This window comes from Pelobates fuscus, chromosome 8 (assembly GCF_036172605.1).
Source record: "Pelobates fuscus isolate aPelFus1 chromosome 8, aPelFus1.pri, whole genome shotgun sequence".
In the NCBI taxonomy this organism is placed as follows: domain Eukaryota; kingdom Metazoa; phylum Chordata; class Amphibia; order Anura; family Pelobatidae; genus Pelobates; species Pelobates fuscus.
The window spans coordinates 38,444,539-38,467,259 of NC_086324.1; the positions used below are offsets into that span (position 1 = coordinate 38,444,539).

The 22,721-nt window shown below is 40.1% G+C and overlaps 1 protein-coding gene across 2 annotated transcripts in view; it reads left to right on the top strand.

Annotated features, from left to right (window-relative positions):
* CERS6 (ceramide synthase 6) overlaps positions 1-22,721 on the top strand; it is a 178,724-nt gene that overhangs the window by 59,909 nt on the left and 96,094 nt on the right. The window lies entirely within an intron of this gene.

Below are 22,721 nucleotides of genomic sequence, written 5' to 3' on the forward strand. Positions count from 1 at the left end.
GATCTCCTGTATTCTCACACCACCACTGCAGTTAGTGTGGGTAAAAAGGATGCTTCCTGTGATCACCTTCTAGCTAATTTTCCCATCTGCTTTTCTTTAAAAGGTAGTGCTATCTGTACTTCCTTGAGTGCATTAATGGCAATTGCTAATGCAATATAACAGTTAAATAAATATAAGTCCTATTTATCCTATTTATCCTTGGTCATTGATTGATTTCAAGACCTGCAGCTATGACAACTTTGGGATTTGTTAAAGCAAAAAAGATTAAAAAGATACCTCACTTAATTAGAAAAATGTTAATGAAATGATTTGCTTCCTAATGCTTAGAATAAAGATTATACAGAATACGGCACAAATGCAAATGCTTTATCACATCTAATGTACTTAAGAGCTAAAGGCAGCAAATATTGAACATTAAAACATTATCTTATATTTGTGCCATTTACTGTTATATGATATAATCAGTGTTAATATATATGTATAAACTTGGCAAGCTGTTCTAGATAAGATGTGATTCTCATTTAGGAAGCAGTAAAAGGTCAATTTGCTAATAATAATACAAAATCTTATTAACCACAGATCTACCAATATTGGGTTCTTTAGACAGGATTTATAAAACACAAACTATAGCAAAACATAAGTTTTCCTTAAGGTGCTGACATGCTAATATAAGCGATTAAATATAGCAAGATTTTGGGGCGTGACCTAGCGAGCTATGTGAACGGATGCATTCTGAGAGAGCTCCCGGACTCCAGCACGATACACAAGCCTTTTACACACCCTTCCCCCACTATGGGGAACAAAAAAAAGTTGTAAGCAACCCAGGATCACATGGACCAGCCTACGACAAGAAATTTGGTGAGCTAGACAAGTACTTCAGGGAGAAATCCAAAGCGCTCTCTCTGGACACGGACGAAGACTCCCAGGTGCCATCTTTGCCTCGTTGTTCTCCAGCCAGAAGCCCGACCAGATCAGAACGCTCCACTAGCTGAAAAGACCTTGATATCAGGGAAATACTACTAAGCCTGCCCTCTAAGGCAGACATAGCTGCCATGCTGACTAGGCTAGAGGTCTCCTTTCAGTAGAAGCTTGCAGCAATAACGGGCGATGTGCGCCATATTGGGCAACGAGTGGGAGACTTAGAGGTAGAGAGAGAGACACCATTTACCATCATCTCCACCACCTAGAAGGCAGACAAGGGGATATGGAGACTAAATATAGTGATGGACGACATTGATAACAGAGGCAGAAGGAACAATCTGTGCATAAGAAGGTTACCGGAAATAAATGAGGGCCCTGAAGACATACAGAAGTCATTACAAAAGCTGTTTAACAACATTTTACAAAGGCTGGAAGCCACCCAGATACTATTTGACAGGGCACATAGAGCCCTAAGACCTAAAGGCATCCCATCAGAAGCACCCAGAGATGTGATCTGCAGAATTCACTATTACTCATTAAAATAAGAAATACTCAAAAGATCAAGCACTACATCCCTACCTAGTTGTGAATATGCCTCAGTATAGATCTTCCAGGACTTATCTTGGACTACTCCACAAGGGAGAAGAGCCCTTCGACGTTTGACATCCCTCCTCCAAGGCTGACAAATCAAGTACCACTGAGGATATCCTTTTGCCTTACTTGTCACATATGGAAGTAAACAGTATACCATAACAACTCCAGCTGAAGCGCAAGACCTCGCCAAATCCATGGACATATCACCAATAGAGATACAGGACTGGTACAGCCCTAGACCCAGAGGTAATCCATCCACATCGCTGACGCAAAGACCTAGATGAATTACAGGAAAAGGCAGCAATCTTCGCATAAAAATATTTTTCCTGTATCACGGCACCGATGGAACTCACAGACCACCTGAGTCTAAGGGACAGGTTGTATGTATTTCACGTGCTGTCTGACTTTCTAAACTTTTCTATTACATCGGATATTTAAATTGTGGATAGGCGGACGTTGTGTTATGATATCCCCCCAGTTATGTTGGTATCGCTCGTAGAGCTCTTTTTTCAGGGCATGTGATTTTAAATTTTATTCGCCACACTGCACACCCTAATCCCAAGGTAATGCTCGAACATAACCAAAAAGTTTGCAATGGGTAGTTCAATGGCAATGGCGTCTGGCTCCTGGGAAATAACACTCATAGCTAAGGAGATATATCCCTTGCAACCATCTGTAAGCAGAGGAAGGACAACAAAAAATGTTGTACACTTGGTGTTGGGTATTGGCATTTTCTCTTTCCCTTTCCTTTTTTTGTATTAGATCTCCCCAAAAGGGTATAACTTACAGACTCCTTCAAGAAGGGGACACAAGGTCTAAGGGAGACTAATGTTCTACTTAGCATCACTCTGTTACACGTGTTAGGTACGACAACGGGATGAGATATAAAGATGGTTTAACATTGTAACAGCTACACCCCATGTACCAGCCACGACAAGACACAACACGGGGCAAGCTAACATACTTTCCCGACCCCACAAACCAGATTTCTCACACGGTAATGGCCAACAGACATATATTACAAATTTAATATCCTAAAAAAAAATTAATAATAATAAATAAATAAATAAAATTAAAAATAAAAAAAAACATTACAAAAAAAAAATTCCTTCTTGGTCTTATTTAGTACCTCTTCTAAAGGGCCCGCACCCTTTAGAAGAGGTACTAAATAAGACCAAGAAGGAATTTTTTTTTGTAATGTTTTTTTTAACATTACGACTTCGACCTTTAGAGGCTACATAACATACTAGCACACAGTTGCTGGGTTCGAGAGCAGACCTCAGGCCCACTTAATTTTTTCTTTCTTTTAGTACAAGGTACGTTACATGCAAGATACTTAGCCTTGCTTACCTTGAGCAGTGCACAACCACAAGGCTGAAAAAGCATATATCCCGATCAACCCAGGATAGTTGGGTTTTACCAGGGATCAGTACTGCCTCCCATCTTTTGTTATTAGACGAAATCAGACCACTTACATTTAGGTCACTCACAGACCTAATCTTTTCTCCAAGTTACTCCCCTCCCCACTGAGTTTCTTTGTTAATATTATTTTGCTTTTAAACCTCGGCTTTGACCCTAGGTACACAGTGTCAAATATCTGTTGCTGTCGAAAATAGACTGAAACCTGTGCTGTTAATGGAATACACTGATATTGCATAATGGACAAACAAATGGACTCATATAATGTACGGAGTTTGAACACCCCCAAGCAAAGATGCATGTTTCTAAAGGAATTTAGGTGACTACAGGCAGATATGGCTTTAATACAGGAAACACACTCTAGGGCCACGGGTAGTCCCAAACTTTCCTCCCGAAGATACCCACATGCATACTATAACAATTTTGCCCATAGCAAATCCAGAAGAGTAGTGATACTAATAGCGCTCTCAAGTACCATTCACATACACACGACACATCACGGACAACTCAGGCCGCTTTATAATCATACTGGGACAGATTGGATCAATCCCTATAATGATAGTGAATGTATACTTACCGAATGGTAGACAGTGTGCTTCCTTTAGGCGAATACTGCACAAGATCCAAGCAAATGCAATAGGGGACATAATCATTGACAGCTCAGCCCCCAAATCTATGTATCTGGATGCCTCTAGGGCACAAATGTCACGCTTACTCCACCACAACCAACTGGTCAATTGTTGGAGGATATTGAATCCATCCACAAAAGACTAAACGTTTTACTCTAGACTCAACTTTACGTACACCAGAAGCAACCTGTTTTTCGCATGCCATAGAAATCTAAGTTTAGTGAAATCTTCCAAGATTGGTAGCATATCCTGGTCAGATCATGCTCCAGTATTCCTGACTGTATCCATCCCCAACATACCCACAAAAACTAGCCAATGGAAACTAAACCTCAACATTATTTTACACCAACAAACCCGAGACAAAATCTCAGAGCATGCAACAATACTTTAGGAAGAACAGTACTCAGGACATTTCACTACCTATACAATGGGAAGCATACCAATATTTTTTAAGAGGGGCACTAATCAAATGGGGAACACAGCTCTAAAGAGAGAGGGCTAAAGAACAGACACGACTATTAGAGGAAATCCACAACCTCGAATTGAAACACAAAAACACCTCCTCTGAAAGCGACTATAAAAAATTAGTAGCCTTAAGGACGGATTTTTGCATCTCTTAAATTACCATGCAAAGAAAACACCGTTGTGGACGAGACAAAAATATTTTACCCATGGCAGTAAAAGTGGGAGGCTCCTAGCAAATGCTTTAAAACAACGCCAACAAATAACATATATCCCTAAAATCAGGAACACTGACAATGTCCTTGTACACAAAACAGAAGAAATAGTGGAAACCTTTAGGGATTACTATACCTCCCTTTACAATCTACAACCCCACCCACCGAATCGACTTGACATACAGACTTATTTAACTGAATGAGTAGACGTGACCATACCACCCGCACTCTCTGAATTTTTAGATCACCCTTCACAGAGGAAGAACTAGCTTTGTCCAACAAAAACACTCCGCAGGGCAGGCGTCCGGGACCAGATGGCTTTCTCGTGGTCTACTATAAAACACTCCTTAATGAATTTGGCGCCCACCTATTAAAAACTGTAAATTCACTTTCACCCACTTTCCCCTTCCCTGACGCTAGCCTGGAGGCGGCAATAACACTTATCCCTAAACCAGGAAAAGATGTCGAGGCCTGCGGCAGCTTCCGCCCTATTTCCCTTATCAATGTAGACGTAAAAATTTTCACGAAAATGCTGGCCGCCAGGTTGAGGCTGCACTTGGGGGGACTGGTCCACCCTGATCAGGCGGGTTTCGTGCCTTGCAGAGAGGCCAAAGATAATACCACCAAAATAATAGACTTCATGTACTGGGCGGGACAGAAGATGGGTCCCTCTACTCTTATGTCGATTGATGCGGAAAAAGCCTTTGACAGGGTGGACTGGTCCTTTCTTGAGAGTACATTAGTACATTTAAGATTAGGCCCCAGATGAATTAATTGGATTGGATCCATCTACTCGAGACAAACCGCTAAAGACCCCCTCCAAACAATGGCTACTAATAGAACAGGCACATACCACTATAGCACTACAAGCACTACCATGGCTTATGCCATCATCACCCACTCTAGTAATACATAATCACCTGACTATAGCAGCGACTCTGAAGGTGTGGAAAGAAATATCTGACTTACCAGAAATATCTACAGGCCTATCACCAAAATACCCGATAACTCATAACCCTCTCTTCGGGGCAGGAACCAAGGCCTTACCATCAACTTTACAGGAGGAGGAGGGGCTTCTCAATATGTAGAGATAGGAGATGTATTCAAGGGTGCTAGGAGGAAGCAGATTGCAGAGCTGATCCCCCAAGACACACCTATGATTCTCCAATCCTTTCAATACTCTCAAACCCTACACTTCCTCAAAAACCTAAAAATCCCCGAATAAGGCCGTAGATCAATGTCCAAGTTTGAACTGATGTGTCACCAGAACAAATTAAACCCCAAACTGTCATCTACCTGCTATAATTTTCTCCAAACTGGCATGTATTCAAAATAACCACATTTTACCCAGTCATGGAATAAAACACTTCCTTCTCCCCCAACAGATAGGGAATGGGACTTTCAATGCCCATACCAGTGTGCCCCTACAGGAAGCTAACTATAAACTAGTATCCAGATGGTACAATACACCAGCTAAGCTCCACAGGTTTAAACACACAAACTCCCCAACCTGTTGGACATGTGGACTGGAAAGGGGCATGCTGGAGCACATCTGGTGGTCATGTCCATTAATACATATATTCTGGGAAGTGGTGACTAAGATTCACACAATCACAGGCTATAAACTCACATGTGGATTTACTTCCTCCTCACGTTGGCCAAGGCAGTGGTGGCTAGAGCGTGGAAGAACACACAACCCCGTTACCTAGCATCCTGGCTAGCAAACCTGGAACAATACAGAGCTTTTCAGGAACTAAGATGGGCGTCACTACACTAACCACACAAATACAGGACCATCTGGCAGCCATGGCTGATACATGTGGGTAACGGGGTGGAGGGTATCATATAATGACTTTACGTGTTAGTCACGACATAACCATTGATATGAATCAAATGTATGACCTAACGGCACTTACGGTCACTTTATGGACACCACATAGATGAAACATCAGGACATGAACACAGCTGAAGTTTCATATGACATCACCATAACCATACCTAGGAATCATGATAGTAGGGATCATCATACCTTTTACTTTTGTTAAATCTCGTTATTATATAATTTTCTCTGTTATGTTATATGTTATTTTATATGTTTTTTTATGGATCTTATTGTTTTGCGCAACACGGCTGCAGTGGTCGATGTGTAGTTCCTCAGGAAGGACAGGAGATGGACCCCATGGAAGTGCAAAATGCTTCCACACAGAGACAAGACAATCTTGTGTAACTGAATGCATATATTGAAAAATGTACGGTTATGTTTTAACCATATCGATGTAACTGTGATTCTATGATATTCCTGTGTGATACATGTAGCAGTTTGTATGTTGCATTAATACTATACTCTGCTTGATGATGCACTTAATAAAAATATAATACATTTTAAAAAAAATATAGCAAGATTTTGAAATAATTGTGTAAGATCAATAGGGCATCTTTTATATTAAAAGTTGCCATTAAGTTCAGTTTATCGAAAAGATCAATCCTGTGCTAAAATATAGAGGAAAAAGAGCAGATAACATATTCACAATACTGTAAAGTTGTCCGAATGTTATCATTAGTTTTTAAACTGTCTACATTTGGAACTAATGTAGTAATTGATCTAAAGAAGAACTGTCACTTTTCTGGAAATTACAGTATTAAATAAAACATTTAAAATAACCTATAACTTGCATTAACCTTTTTTCATCTAATGATACTTTTAAATGAATATGAAATATTTAGCAATTTATGCCACAATGCAGTTTAGTGCTGGCACACTCAAGGCTTTGGAGAAGGAGAAGAAAAAGAATTGTTTCAGTTTTTTCCCCTTTACATACTATGTTCAGTGGCAGAAAAGGACAGAGTTATAACAATAGTTATAACAATAGTTGACAGGGATACTAGAGATAGAAGCTAAGTTCCAGGATCAAGGTGAATACAGTAATGTGATTGTTCCATTTAATTTTATGTTTCAGACCTCTATAAGACCTCTTGCTTTTGTAATAGACACGCAGGTTAAAAGAAGTGCAAAAGAAACCCTTAACCCCACTCAGTGCACCTCTTAACGCCCAGAGTTGGCGTAGACCAGGGGATGGCAACCTTCGGCACTCTACATGTTGCATAATTCATCTACCATGATGCTCTGCCAGCATAATGGCAGTAAGAGCGTTATGGGAGATGTAGTCCAAAACATCTGGAGTGCTGAAGGTTGTTTGTCCTTGGCATAGACCATCATGCTTTTAAGATACCAGGTACTAGGGAATCCCCAGTTCATTTGATACCTGGGGCTCCTCTCTCTTAGCTGGGGCCAATGTTGACTTAAGACTGTGGACTCCCCTTTACATGCCTTTTATGTGTACAGACACTCCTCACTTACCCACCGGGTTCCGTTCTTATGACCTGGTTGTAAAACGAATTGGTCGGTAAGTGAGGATGTGCTACAGAGCATGCACACCAGTGCAAATCCATGTTCAGGGAACATTCCCCAAATATAGATTACAGGAATTTTCTGCTCTGGTGCGTTTTTCTATGTTCGGGGAAATTTCCCGAACACATCTTATGCACCACAGCAGGGAATCCCTGTAATCTATTTTTGTGGAAAATTCCCTGAACATAGACCAGCTCTCTAACGGAGGAATCCCTTGAATTGCCACGCTACGGAGCTTTTCGTAAGTGTGAGCCGTCGCAAAGTTAGGACCACCTGCACTTACAAAGTCGATTAACAGACATCTTTACTAATGGGACTTGTGACGAGACCAATCTTGCCACTGTGCATTGGAGGAGTCTGGTTGCCTGCCTGCTGCCTTTTGACTATGGACCAGCATTTAAATACTTTATTTTCCTATGCAGAAAGGTCTATTCATGTATTTCTACTCTGGCGTTCGGTAGATTCTCAGATTTACTGAATGAACTAATTTAACCCAGATAGCTATGCCATGGAGCCTATTCGTGTAATAAAAGACTTTGGCTCCATGGCAATTGAACTGTATGTGTGTGGTCTGAGAGCCATTCAGTAATAATGTGCGCTCAGACCTAAGCTATCTGGGGATATGTTGCATGTCTGTATTTTATGTAATAAATGTAACCTGGTGTATTTTATTGTATTTTACTGTCTTTTTACTGCCATGTGCTTAATGGAGTTTTGCCTCTGTCCTTGGAGATAATTGGATTACTTCCCAATTATCTCCAGGATAGAAGACTCTGTGGAACTGGTTTTGGGCAGAAAAGCCATGCTTCATTTGGTCACAAAGGACTTTGATCTATCTTTTGAACCAATGGACCAATGTGGATGATTTTGACATATATTCGTATTTGTAGTATGTTGATTCTGAAAATGTAATGTTTATGTGAATGTGATGCATACTTTTAAAGTTATGAATAATGTGGAAAAACTGTATTTCTCTGCCTGTGATAATTACATTACCCATTGTGTAAGGTAATTGTATCACAGGCAGAGGGGAGGATTTTGTGTGGGAGTGTCTGAGTGTATTGTACGTGTTTATTGGTTGTTTTCCAAAACCCTGTGGGTGGTACTAATGTGTATATAAGAACAATAAACCCACAGCTCTGTCTGTTCCTGCTTGACCCTCAAAACGGAGCTTCTTGGGGGGATTTATTGTATGCTGTTCCAGTTTGACTGCTAGGAGTGTAAACCTATTTGTATGGTTTTTCCTATTCGGCTGTTTACAGCATTCATATGGTTCCGGTTCCACTGTTTACGGCATTCATATGGTTTCCTGTTCGGCGGATTGGTGTCTACAGTAGCTGTGCCTGTGTCTCTGGAAGGGAAGATCTACTAAACGGCTGTTAACCCCTTTTATGTCTGGGGGTGCCGTTACAGGACTCTCCAGTGCCAGAAAAAAAAAAAACTGTTTTCTTGGCACTGCAGGTTCCTGCAGTGCCCCTCTCCCTCCCACCACCACCCCATGTTGCTGAAGGGGTTAAAACCCCGTCAGTGACTTACCTGAATCCAGTGCCGATGTCCCTCGGTGCTGGGTCAGGCTCTACCCACGCTGGCTGACGTCGGCGGGGAAGACCTAATGCACATGTGCGGCAACGGGCGCGCGCGTGCATTGGACCTCCACATAGAAAAGAATTATTCAATGCTTTCCAATGGGGATTTCGGCAACAATGGAGGTCCTCATGCATAGCGTGAGGATGTCCAGCATCGTTTAAAACACTTTTCGTGTTCAATGGGCAGAAATGGTCTGGGTGCCTACAGCGTCCCTTTAATATCTCCATCAATTTTGCTGTGTGTTTTTCAGAGTGATGTACTGATGTTTTTGTTTTTTACTTTGGATATTTTGTTGCAAATGTGGCTATTTAAACCGCCATTGAAAGGTTTTGCATGTCAGAGACACTGTATCAACACTAAAGTCCATAAAGTATTCTCATTAATGTTAGCTAATTAGTGGCATTGCTTTCCTAATCCTAATGACATTGATTCAACACATCTTTTGAGCTTATTTATTTCACTATTGGCTGAGTAACCTATTAGTCACTCACTATTTCAAATAATACATGTCCGGCAATCAATCTCAACTGCACAGGATATTCATGTATTTCCTTCTGACAATTAAGACACTTGTAGCCTGATATAAAACACTGCCAGAAACGCTAGCATGGTTGGCACGGTTGGAGAATTACAGTTATATGGTGCATGGAACTGAATCATTTTCAAATACATAATTAGCTAAGAATAAAATGTATCCTTTAAACAACATGTTCTAGTTCACCTTAGAAAATTTAGATAAAAGGAGACTCTCAGTTGGCAGAATGTACTCTATATATATATATATATATATATATATATATATATATATATATATATATATATATATATATATATATTCTGAAATAAGAAACATGACTTTAATTAATATTTGGCTGAATAGTCATTATAACGTTTGACTATACACACACATGTGCCTAAAGAAAACTAGCTTTCTGTTAATCGTGTTCCGTAGCAGCAAAACTATATTCTTATCGATGAAGTCAGGGCATCCGTATTTGAAGGCATTGAAGTCATTTTTGTTTCTTAATAATAATCTAAGGATTTTATTTCTTGAAGCAAAAACCGAAGACTTACCCTCATAATTCATCCAATAGCACCGTGTCACCTAATGTGTCATACAATTATTTTAGAAAGCCCAAGTATAAATATATATAAAAAAAATCTACAGATGAAGAAGATAAAAAGCCAACGTCGAATAGTATATCTGGCATACAAAGCTGTGAGAGGTAATACTATGCAATCTCTGAGCAGTAATCTGTTTAAACATGTATGTGCTAGCAATGCATACCATGTTTCAAACAAATGTTATGCTAATAGTTTTTAAAACACATATTTATTGGTAGAAAAGGGGTTAATTAATTGGTTGAATTCTACTTCTGGCATCACTTTTCTTGTGCAATCCAACAACCCGACAAGATGATATGTGTACTACTAACAATGATGGCATAATAGATATAGGGTAGGAAATAACCAACTTATAATAGCATATTAACAGTGTAACAAGGAGAACATTTTAATAAAACCACATTAACAAATGTCAGATGTCCTTTCCTCTAATATAAATATTTGTTAACAACACTGCTGGTTGATTTTGATAAACTTCACAACTGTTGCAAATGTGAGAATTTCCTTTTGTGATAATGCTAACATCACACATTAAGATGTAGTTTATATAAAGAACATTCTGATCACACGCTTCCTTTCAGTATATCCTACCCGTTAACCCTTTCAGTGTTAACTGTGACCATCCCCTTCCGGTATTGCAAGGGTTATATGCAAGGGTGGATGCTTTCATTAAAATGCTAGGACCAACTTAATTAAATTAAACTACCAAGGTTGTTTGTACTGATGCCAATGCACAGAGGCATTCAGTCAGTTATAATGTGAATGTAGTAATTGGTTGTGACCATCAAGGATCGTATTATTATTAAAAGCAGATGGCATGTCCAGTTTTTGTTACGGAGTGCACTGTTAATTAAATAACATGATGCACTATTAAAGTAATGGCCTGTATTTATTAGCCCATGCTGCCAGTAGAAATACATCCTGTCTGGTCGCCAGAGCCTAAAAAAAGCACCTCTGTTTTGGTTTTTAATCCTAATTACAATTATTCAAGGCTACAATCATTAGAGGGAGTACTGGCAATATTTAGAAACATCCATTCATGTTTCACAAGTAGTTATATATTTGTTCTACTCACATAGAAAATCTAAGAGTAAAAGATGTCTTAAAGGGACCTTTTAGGCAGGGCTGTCGGCACCTGGGGCCGGGCAGACACCTGGGTCTGCTGGCGGCCGCTGGGGGAGGTCTGCTGGCCGTGCTCCCCAACACACAGCTTAATGAGACCGCGGCCGGAATATGACGTCATATTCCGGCCGCGGTCTCATGCAGCAGCGTGCAAGGGCGGGAGAGCAGAGCCAGCAGACCTCCCCCAGCGGCCGCCAGCAGACCTCCCCCAGCGGCCGCCAGCAGACCTCCCCCAGCGGCCGCCAGACTCCATCACAAGTCCCCCAGCGGCCGCAAGCACAGACAGCTGTCTGCACTGCACGACCCCCTGGCAGGTAGTAGTAATGTGTGTTATGGTGTGTCTGTCTGTCTGTTTTGGTCTGTCTGTGTCATGGTGTCTGTCTGTCTGTGTCACGGTGTGTGTGTGTCTGTCTGTGTCATGGTTGGTGTCTGTCTGTTATAATGTGTGTGTGTGTGTCTGTCTGTCTGTGTCATGGTGTGTGTGTGTGTCTGTCTGTCTGTGTCATGGTGTGTGTCTGTCTGTGTCATGGTGTGTGTCTGTCTGTGTCATGGTGTGTCTGTCTGTTATGATGTGTCTGTCTGTCTGTGTCATGGTGTCTGACTGTGTCATGGTGTCTGTCTGTATGGTGTGTGTTTGTGTCTGTCTGTCATGGTGTGTGTGTCTGTCTGTGTGTGTCATGGTGTGTGTCTATCTGTCTGTGTCATGGTGTGTGTGTCTGTCTGTATGGTGTGTGTGTCTGTCTGTCTGTGTCATGGTGTCTGTCTGTCATGGTGTGTGTGTCTGTCCGTCATGGTGTGTGTGTGTCTGTGTCATGGTGCGTGTGTCTGTCTGTCATGGTGTGTGTGTCTGTCTGTCCGTCATTGTGTGTGTGTGTGTGTGTGTGTCTGTCTGTCCGTCATGGGGTGTGTGTCTGTCCGTCATGGGGTATGTGTCTGTCTGTGTCATGGTGTGTGTGTCATGGTATATATGTGTGTATCATGGTGTGTGTGTCTGTCTGTGTCATGGTGTGTGTGTGGGTCTGTCTGTGTCATGGTGTGTGTCATAGTATATGTGTGTGTGTCATGGTGTGTGTGTCTGTCTGTGTCATGGTGTGTGTGTGTGTGGGTCTGTCTGTGTCATGGTCTGTCATGGTGTGTTTCTGTCATGGTATATGTGTGTTTCTGTGTCTGTCATGGTGTATATGTGTGTTTAAAAATAGTGTTTTTGCTGCAGAAAATAGAGCGAGATCAAGTATTCTGGAGGCAGCTAAGAAAAAGTCTATGTATATGTGGCAGGATGGTACAGAAAATAAGTCAAGGGAAATATCATTGGGGAAGAGAGAGACAGCTTCAAGTAGCAGGAGACTCAAGAAAATTTATTTTAAAAATGTGCAGTCTGCAAAGGGCTAGATAGAGCAGACTGGATGGAGTAGTTGAGGTTAAAGAGGGTACAGATTGGTGTAAACACTAGTTCGGGATGTGGGGGACACAATGTATAGACTCCTAACTAAGACAGTGTGCACACTTGTCTCCATGTTGATCATCTCCATGTTGATCATTTTTGAAGTCTGAGATTTGTAAATTTTCTGGTAAACAAACTCAGGCTGGAACTGCTGCAAAGCCACTGCCGCAGAGACATACTAGGAATGGCAGATGGATCACTGTAGGGTCTGGTAGACTTAGAGTTGTGGATAAAAGGCATATTGCACAGTCTGTTGCTCTACATAATTCATTTTCTGCACTTTCAGAGTGTAATGGTGTTATGGAGACAGGCACTGAGGCTAGTGGTGTTGTAGAGAGAGGAACTGAGGCTAGTGATGTTGTGGAGAGAGGAACTGAGGCTAGTGGTGTTGTGGAGAGAGGAACTGAGGCTAGTGGTGTTGTGGAGAGAGGCACTGAGGCTAGTGGTGTTGTGGAGAGAGGCACTGAGGCTAGTGGTGTTGTGGAGAGAGGCACTGAGGCTAGTGGTGTTGTGGAGAGAGGCTTCTCATTATGAAGGATGACCAAGATGGGAAGTGGGACATTTATACATAACCACTTTGCATGAAGAATAGAGGTTTCACTTGGAATCACCCTTGTTAACCGAAAGGTTCTAGCAGCATTTTACCAATTATTTACTGTAACAGGAACAGGAGTTGACTGGTCTCTGAGTTGAATTCCAGACCTGTCCTACTACGTGGTCCATCTCTTCTCCTTCATTACCAGGCACTGCTGATGCCTTCCAGACAAGTATGGACCCCTCTGTCTGCCCTCCCTCTTTGATACAGGTGTCCATCTTTGTTTCCCATCCTTCCAGGAAGGTGCCAACCCCTCTGCCTCTGCTGTTACTAAATAATGCCTTAACAAAGGCACTTGCAGCTCACAGGCTTTGCTTTTGCCACCTTCTTTAAAACGATGCTTTTGACTCTCAGTCCAGCTTCTTACATACAGATCCCCAGTACTAGAGAAGAGTATAGCCACAAAGCAGGCTATTAGATCCCCTGAAAGGACAAGTGTTTTAATTCCACCTGGGGCTAACCCATATCAACATTATATTAGAATTATGGTGACACACTCAGTATAATATATAAAACATAACCATATGGGTAATCATACATGCAAACATATAAAATATAATTCTGCAAATGAGAGGGAGTTAGGAGGGAAGAGATAAGAATAATTAGAATATTCTTTCTGCATTAACACCATATGCAAATAAATGCATATTATTGCGGACCAAGAACTTCCATCAGTAGATGGAGCTGTGACATACAATGTCCAGATGGATGATTGTGATTGTATCATATATATTTACTTTTGTTTGTTTGTTAGAAAGGTGTGTCGGGGTCATATAGTTAGTACCGATGTTTTTTTTCTTCCACTTTTAATTATATACCATATATTACACCAAAGTTTTCTACATTCTTATAAACACACATAATGAAATATTGATGCAGGCAAAATATAAATGAGTCACCTTTTGAAGATGTATTTGTCACTTGTTTTCATCACTGACTTTAACCTAAGGTAATATTTAACAACAATGTAGATGCATTTATCTTGGTAATTAGGAGAATACACGTAAACAGATAAAGAACATTTATTGAAGTATTACAAATGTGGATTTTCAGTAAAGATAATAGCAGTCTCTTGAGCAATCTTTATTTCTCCACCGGAACTCTGTAAATGAAAGATAAGGGCCTTTAATTCTAAAAAGAAATAAAATATACCATTCGTTCTCGACAATGTACAAAACTGAACATGTCAAAATGTCTTTTCAGCCTTTATACATTTTTTAAATGTGCAGTTCCAGCATACCAAACAATATGGTAATCACAAACAATATGAACAAGATTGTATCTCTAAAAATGTGAAGATTCTAAAACATTTTTTATGCAAGGTCTTCTTTATAAATGAAAATGATCTTCTTTAGTGGCCGACCACATGACTCAAGATGTTTTCGATCTAATCCTTAGCTACTGTAAATTACGATTTTTAGATAATGAGGTCACTTAATTCTTAAATGAAAGTTTGAATTTATATGAACTGTATAGACTAGAATTAAAATACTTCGTAGTACCTACCTCTGCAAATCTGCCATTGCGGACCTTTTTATGTCCATTTTTCTAACCTCTTTCAGTCAAACATATTTATCCTCTTGACTTTCTTCTTCTTTTTTTTTTTCTTGCATCCCGCAGGTTTAACTTCACTGTGCCATCTGCCTTTGCTTATAACTGCATGAGTTAGTCTAATCTAATCTGTTTCAATATGAATTTAGGCTTTGACTGTTTTTACTTGTTTTCTTTTCTTTTTTTTATGTATAATTAAAATATAGGTTAATTATCATAATCATTTTTTATTGTATCTTGTAAGTCCTATGCTAATAGCCCGGTCTAAAAGCTACTTCCTACTGCAAACCTCCTCTTAGAAGATAACTGCTGGAAATAAACAGGATAACGGCACACGTGTGTTTAACCACCAAATGACTCAAACGTCTGACTATTCTTAGAATGTTGGTACACACTTGGTGTTGCAGGGTGCCCTGAGCAGTTGACTTAACATATGTAGTCTATACTTCTATGTCAATGGCACAGTCTAAGGAAGTCAGAAAATATAAGTTGAAATATATTTATATATTTGTAACCAATCTGGCTAGCATAATGTATAAATACAATTCTAATCATATAATACAGGATTTAAAAGTTATGCCTAGTGAAAAGGCAGTGTTTAAATTACAGCCTGGTAACACCTCTAGTGGCAGTCACTCTGATGGACACTAGAGATGCTTCCTGTGTCAGTGCTGCACAATGTGCAGCACTGACGTTCAGTGTCTCCACTGCATGGAGGCACTGGACTTGCCCTAAGTCAATGAATGACTTAAATGCATTAAGTCAATGAATCTCTATGTGGAGATGCTGATTTTTGCAGAGCGCTGTTTTGTCGCACATTTGCAATAGACTCCAATGTTTTCCTATGCGAAAGCATTGGATTACCTAAGATCAAGTATAATGATCTCAGCCAAGGAAGCAGAGTGTGGGCAGAGCCAGCTGCATCTGCACTTGCACCCACACCTTTGTGGCACTGGAAATAGGTAAGTAAAATCACAGTGTTCCTTTAATGTAATGTAATGATATCATTCTATACAAATCCAATATATCTCCCTATTAAAATTGTGTAATATTTATTTGTGATATATTGCCACTTATATGAAATATTTTCTTTGTTTTGCATCTAATTATTATAAAACCAGCTGTTTTAGTGCCATCATTATGCGGTGGGATTACAATTTATCAATAGTGTGCACGTAACATTAAAATTAAAATAGATATTTTAGTAATTGCTTCTAGCACTGAATGTATTAATCACAGTTTTATCACCATTAATTCCACTCCAATATTTTAACATATTTTATTCTAATGAATCCTTACTTTCCACATCTGATAAACTATATTTATAGATTAGCAAGTATTTATATAAAAGGGAATTATTTGAGATACTAGGTAATTATTGTTGTAAAATATAGCAAAATGGATTTTCACAGTTTTTTTCCACTGTAAGTTATCCATTATTATTATTTTTTTTAAAATTAGTATTGTTACTTAAAGGAAGACTGTAGCGTTAGGACAGAGGCATAACTACAAACCACAGGGCCCCGGTGTGAAAATTGCCCTGCCCCCCCATAAGTCTACTTCCCCCCCGTATGTCTACTTCTCCCCTCCCCATGTGTCCACCCCCTCCCCACACACACATGCAGACAAACAGATACACATGCAGATACACACATAGACACACACATACATACAGACACACAGAGACACATACAGACACACATACAGAGAAACACATACATACAGACACACATACACGCAAAATGTTTAAGTCACCTTCCTGTTTCATACCTTTTAGGTGCAGGAGGGTGACTTTCCCTGGGGTCCAGTGGTGGCTCAGGCTGATGGGAGTCAGAATTCCCACTCTGACTCCCTCTCCTTGCTCCTGCTCGGCTCTCTCTGATAGCTGGGAGGAGTGACCGGGGCAGTCACTTCCTTCCAGCGTCTGACATCTTCACAGAGGGCCAGGTCGCGCTGTTAAAGTGCTGCAGCGTTGACCAGGGTCCCTTGGATATTCATTGCCATCGGATGGCCCTAACAGCATGGGCCCGATGGACCCCTTCAATGTGACCCCGGCGGTTAAACTGCACGAGCCAGGGCCAGGGCCACAACAAATAGCGTCAGGCACCCAGTCCCAGGGCGGCCTGGCCCTCTGAAGTGACAGGCCTGGTGGCAGCTGCGACCCCTGGGACCGCGGTAGTTCAGCCAGTGTGTTAGGAATATAAGAATGGAAGGGAAGGAAAAGCGCTAAAGTATCTGACTAAGACAAGATATTAAGGCTTCAGCTAACCCCAAAGTAGGAATCCCTTTAGTCCTACTGATAACAATGAGACACAAAAAACAAAGGAAGATAAGAGTAGCGCCACAATATAAAGAAATTGGAAAAAATAAGTAAAAACAATAATAGTATAGTCAACAAATAAATGGGTATAATACAGTCCCAAGCGAGGTACAGACAAGAAATCCAATATATGAAAGTCCACAGTTGTAATAGGGGAATTCACTTGCAAATAGTGCTGGTCCAACTGGGTATCTGCGTGATTCTTCTATGAGAGTGTCAAGTTGGATTCAGCTTTGGGATCAGTATGAAATAATAAAGAGGAGAAGAAAAAATAGGGTAGTATGTTCTTATTAGGAGCTGATAAAAGGAATAAGATATAGTCCTACTCATGTTTTATGGAGCTGTAACTAGCTCCAGTATGAATGACATACAGTGGTACAATCCCCACTTGCAAGGATATGTGAGATACCAAGACACCACTACCAAGACACCACTCTCACGTATTGCATTTACTTTGAAATAGAGGTTGTATTGCATGGAGAAATAGAATGGAATTTCATATTGGAATAAATGTAGACACTGTAAAAGCAAATTGGCACAATTATTATATAGTAGACTTGTTATTATCAAGTTTTTAAATTGGGTAACTAGAAAACATTTTTTGCTGGTTTTATGGTATCGAAAATTGGGTTTACAATCAGATCTACAAAGAATGCTGCCATTAGGTAAACGTTTTGTGAATCATTCAAAGAATTAAGCTAAAAAAAAAAAAACAACAAATTAAAAGTCCCAGTCCAAAACACAATTACACAGTTGTATTATGGACAAAATAAGGAAGTGTAGTCCTATGATAATTGAAGTTGTGATTTTAAAATCAATTGCCTATTAAATAAATACCTGCACTATAAATGCAACCATTTAAAGTTGATCATATCTGCAAAATTAAAGGAAATTTGCTTAATGAACTTACTTAAAAGAAAATTAGATTTGTGAGCTCTGCAGTTGGTAACAAGATTTCTAAATGAGTCATTGACTTACAATGTCTTCTGAACAGACATGATATTAAGTTAACATTATTTAAAATCTGCCAATGCAATGTGTATTGCAAGTGCAGAGTGTGGGCAGAATAACAAAAACATCTAAATAAATACCAAAAATACAGTTCATATATAAACATCAAAGCTTTAGTTCATATAGAAATATCAAAGCTTTAATTCCTACATAAATATCAAAGCTTCTTTGTGAAATGCTGTCAACAACTTCGGAACTCTGTGTAGTAAGAAAGGATAAAGGGGTTGAAGATCAACATTGCACTCTGCATTCCAGAATTACCCAAAAAGGTTCAGTAAATTTCAGATCTAGTAATTTGGAAAGTTGTGGCTGCTCTCTGTAATTAAACATGAAAACTTGAGCAGCTATTGCTGTCCATTGAAAATCACTTTCCTGTGAGATTAACAGCCTGTAAAATAATGGGGGAAACTGGGAGACATAGCATGGGTTGTACATCCGAGGGTCCCTCATCCCCTACACATGTGCTGTTGGTGAGAGCTCTACAAATTAACCAGGGGAGACTCTAAGCATCCTTCCCTCCCCCTCACTCATAGGCAGTAGGTGGGAGCTATTATTTAATAAATGGGAGGACATCCTAGAGCTCTCTTCAGCCCCAAGCTCCTTATAACTCAAGAAGGGGGTAGATATGCCTTTGCCCACGCCCCATCAAAACACTTTGGGTGAGAAATATTTATTACAAAAGGTGGGGTGGTCACACCATTTTCCAACACCAAAAGGTTAGGGCCACTTTGCCCTCACCTAGCCAACACTGTATTAAAAAAGATCTACCTACTCTCTCACAAAAATAATAGTGGGTGTTTTTTTAGTGCCACAATATAAAGAAATTGGAAAACATAAGTAAAGATAATAATAAGTAAAACCTGTTAAAAAAAATCATACAACTTCAGATGTCTTCTTTTTTTTGTTAAATCTTCTTATTTTCTGTCCCCCAAAAATAAAATATCCAATGATAACCCAACACTAGAATAAAAAAATAAAAAGTAACAAAAAATGCAATACAAAAAAATACATCCAAGTGACTCTATGCAGAATAAGATTTCAAGATGAAACATTCCTTTATAAAGGCACTCTCATGCTTTAAAATCTCAGTCAGAGCTCTCTGATTGGTTGGTTTGGAAGCCAACTTATCAGAACATTCTGCGAGGCAAGTGTCATCTCTCTCTCGAGACATGCATGGGAATTTCAAAAGCATGGGGAGGCCTTTACAAAGACTTTACCTTTTTAAAAAGCTCTTTCTATGTGGAGCCATAGCAGGGCGCACCTTTTAGCTTTTTTTTTTTTCTTCTTCTTTTTTTTCTGGTTTGGTTCTTTTTTATCTGTTTTGAATAGTAGCATTGAGTTATTATGGATTTTTATGTGGTTGATGAAAAGATGATTTAAGAAAAAAAGAATATATCTGAAGTTAAGTATGAATTAGTTTCTTACAAGTTTTAGATTTATTTATCCTTTTTTTACTATTATTAGGGTGAGGGAGGAAGATAGGTGGAATTTTCTTACTAATTGGGCGACTAGGGCAAAAAAAGCCCACTAAGGTCTGACCACCCTATTATTTTCGGTCAGCAGTCTGAACATAAATTATTATCTGAGATGTGTAGACACTCAGAAAATGTTTAGATAGCTGAAACTTTGTAAATGCAACCCTTCTTAGAATCTCTCACTTTCAATAAATGATTACGCAATATAGTGATACCAGATTGTTTTGCATGTCAGTTGCATTTTTCTATGTCTGTGCAAGTTTATTTAGAATTATATGAACATGTTATATGCTAGATTAATTAGCTAGAAATATATGTGTAAGCCCTTAAGGACCGGGGACATACTAGGTATGTCCAACAAAAACGGTCCTTAAGGACTGCGGATGAACCTAGTATGTTCGGGGCAAATATAAGCGCTGGAAGCGATCATGATCCTGCAATACCTCTCCTAACTGCCGGGTCCCCGAGTGATCGCTCCCCAGGAGCGATCACTTCTGGGTTGCCCCACTTGGCGCCCGGCAGTGTAGCAGAGCATCGGCAGCCATCGGGCAGGCTTCCGATGCTCTGCCTGTGTGCTGAGTGCCTCGAGGCATCAAGGTGCTCAGTGAAGACTTAACAATGATGAACTGCTATGAAAGGGAAAAGGGAAAATGTTCTCAATTCAACCTTAACTTTAAGCATTGTTTAGGTCTGGTTACTGTAGTACACCCGCATTAGTGGAGCATCATTCTAGCCAATAAAAAATTGTGAGATTTAGGTAGTTTTAGGTAGAGATTTGTAAAACTTTTCAGAGCCATTAACCCCTATCTTGCCAGTGATCACTATAAATCACTGGCTCTTCACAGCAGCACTTTTTGTCTGTCTGTGCATTTTTTAAGGGTTAATTTTTTGTATTGATTTTTTTTCTGACAGATCACTAAATAAAGTGATTGTGATCATGTCACAGAGGTCACAAAGGTCGTATAGCGCTGAGCAGGCGTATGCCATCCTTACGTTGGAGTCTGATTTTGACCCTGCCAGGTGCTCAGATACATCACTAGATACAGTGTCTGCTGCTAGTGATGTATCTAGTGATGTATCTGTGGCTGCTAGGCCCCCTGCCAGAAGGAGACGTGCTGCTCCAGCTGGCAGTGCTGCTGAGGAGTGGGTAGCGCCTCATCGACAGAGGCCAGATATCCCACCCTTCACCGCAAATCCTGGCATCAATGTGGATCTTGCAGGATTTAGCCCCCAACAGTTTATGGAGGTGTTTCTGGACGATGATGTATTAGGGAACATTGTCGCCCAAACTAATTTTTTATGATCAAGTTCAACCTATGTATGGGGGCATGAGTGTACTCAGGAGGCCTTGCAGAAAACAACCTGGAGTGTTTTCTTGCCATAACCAACAACAGGTTACCTTAAATTACACGCAAATGTGTGTGTATAAATTAAAATTGAAAAATTACCATTACACATTTTCTCAAATTATTTGGCTAAAACGGTTGCATCAAAGGCATCAAAACACTCCATATACAATACTTGGGGTGTAAAGTTTTCAAATATATGCATGTGCATGGCAAGAAAATAAATTGATACATGTAAAAAGGCGTTCAAAAAGAAGATAGGCAAAGAAGATACCGTATGTCAAATTTGAAAAACACATGTCAGAGGTTTGGTATTGCACCCCACAAACAACCCAATAAATCTATACATAGGTGGTATCACTGTACTCAGGAGATGTTGCTGAAAACATATTGGGGTATTCTTTGGCAGTGACACATAACAGGAGCTGATAATCCATGCCTAAAATACAATGTGTGTGAAAAATAACACAAAACAATGACTACCCAAAAGTTTGACAAAGACTGGTGGTAGAATTAGTGCATGGAAAGTGTTAAAATACCACCATTTGAAATACCCGAGGGCAGTGATGGCGAACCTTTTTGAGCCCGAGTGCCCAAACTGCAATACATGCCAAATGTTTTTTCCTTAAAGTGCCAGCACGGCAATTAAACCTGAATATTGAGGTTTAAGTTTAGAAAAAACTACTCGTACTGTTGTCCGAACTAATTAACAACTTTTGTTTTAAAAGAACACAACAACAGAGAGTTCAATGATACAAATTTTAAATAATGATATAAATAGATAAAATTAAGCTTATATTTATTAGTATCTCCAACAAATGCAATACATACACACACAGACTGCTGAATACATACACACAGTCTGCTGAATACACACACACACACACACACACACAAGACTGCTGAATATAGAGACTGATGAATACACATACAGACAGTCTGCTGAGTACACACACACAGACAGACTGCTGAGTACACACACAGAGACTGCTGAATACATACACACACTGCTGAATACACACACACACAGACTGCTGAATACACACACACACAGACTGCTGAATACATGCACACACACAGACTGCTGAATACACACACACACACACACAGACTGCTGAATACACGCACAAACACAGACTGCTGAATACACATACATACTGCATTGAGGGGTGTAGTGTATGTGTTTGTGTGAGGGGTGCTGTGTGTGTGTGTGTGTGAGGGTTGCTGTGTGTGATGGTTGCTGTGTGTGAGGGGTGTTGTGTGTGTGTGTAATGGGTGCTGTGTGTGTGTGAGGGGTGATGTGTGTGTGTATGAGGGGTGATGTGTGTGTGTGAGGGGTGCTGTGTGTGTGTGTGTGTGAGGGTGCTGTGTGTGTGTGAGGGGTGGTGTGTGTGAGGGGTGGTGTGTGTGAAGGGTGGTGTGTGTGTGTGTGTGTGTGTGTGTATGAGGGGTGCTGTGTGTGTGTGAGAGGGTTGCTGTGCTGTGTGGGGATGTAGGGG